The sequence below is a fragment of the Medicago sativa genome, chromosome 7, assembly GCF_051527215.1.
Source record: "Medicago sativa cultivar Bolivia chromosome 7, Bolivia_mono, whole genome shotgun sequence".
Classification (NCBI taxonomy): Eukaryota; Viridiplantae; Streptophyta; class Magnoliopsida; order Fabales; family Fabaceae; genus Medicago; species Medicago sativa.
The window spans coordinates 37,062,765-37,063,737 of NC_140755.1; the positions used below are offsets into that span (position 1 = coordinate 37,062,765).

The 973-nt window shown below is 33.3% G+C and overlaps 1 non-coding gene across 1 annotated transcript; it reads left to right on the forward strand.

Moving 5' to 3' along the window:
* Positions 1 to 560: 560 nt before the first annotated feature.
* Positions 561 to 647, forward strand: LOC146906022 (small nucleolar RNA snoR109). The gene has a single exon (XR_015021004.1). It is a non-coding gene; the product is annotated as a small nucleolar RNA snoR109 (small nucleolar RNA).
* Positions 648 to 973: the final 326 nt, after the last annotated feature.

Consider the following 973-nt stretch of genomic DNA (forward strand, 5'->3'; position numbering starts at 1 on the left):
GAGAGGAAACAATCAAACATGTGGAGGACATTAATATGATTAAGTTGTGATCAAGTTGTCTAAAAAATATCAAGTAGTGATCACGTTCCTATTACCCCATCCAGCAAAAACTTATAACTTAGACTACTTTTGTAAGATAAAATCTTATATTAGTGTAAAGTTGTGATAAATTTATTTTGTTTCATGTCATTATATTCGATTGTCTTATTGCGAATATAATATAAATGTCATACATGTTAGTCGCAACTAGCAATTTAAAAATCATTTGTTCAAAAATAATCTTCATCTATATCAGACCCGTGCGATAGCACGGGTGAAAAGTCTAGTAAATATAAAAAGGGAGCTTACAGGGATCATACCCAAGTCAAGGAAGTTACAAAACCTGGAGCTAACCGCTAGACCATCACGCTTCTTTTGTTTTTTACCCAACACTAATCGTATATAACTTATTTGTTTATGGCCATGAATTAAAAAAAAAAAATATTTTGGCCCCCAAAAAAATTGAGGCCCGGTGTCATAGTCCAGCCTCGACGGGCTATGGGCCGGCTCTGGTGCCATTGCGGCTGTAGTTATATTAAATCGAAGAATCTTACTGGCCGGTTATTGTGATTGTGTCGATAAATCTGCTTACCGAGTTTCTCACATTTTTTGCAAAGTTTTTTTTTTTTTCAAATTAATTTACATATTTGTTTTCTTGTTTTCTATTTTGTTCGACGTGAGTACTCGTGTGGGTTTAATTTGTTCGATCCATTTTTTGGGTTTTAATTTGAGAAAGAAAGGAGAAAGAAATAATCATGTGATTGGCTTATTTCGAAGACCTTTCTCTTATATTGAGCACTTTCGTTTTTCTTTCAAAAGGGGTAACTTTCTAATCTTATAATTCCCTATTACGGGTTTTACTGCTGATATCCAACACTTTTTTTTTTCCTTTCAAAAGGGGTAACTTTCCAAGTAATTTGCTTTGATTTTCTAA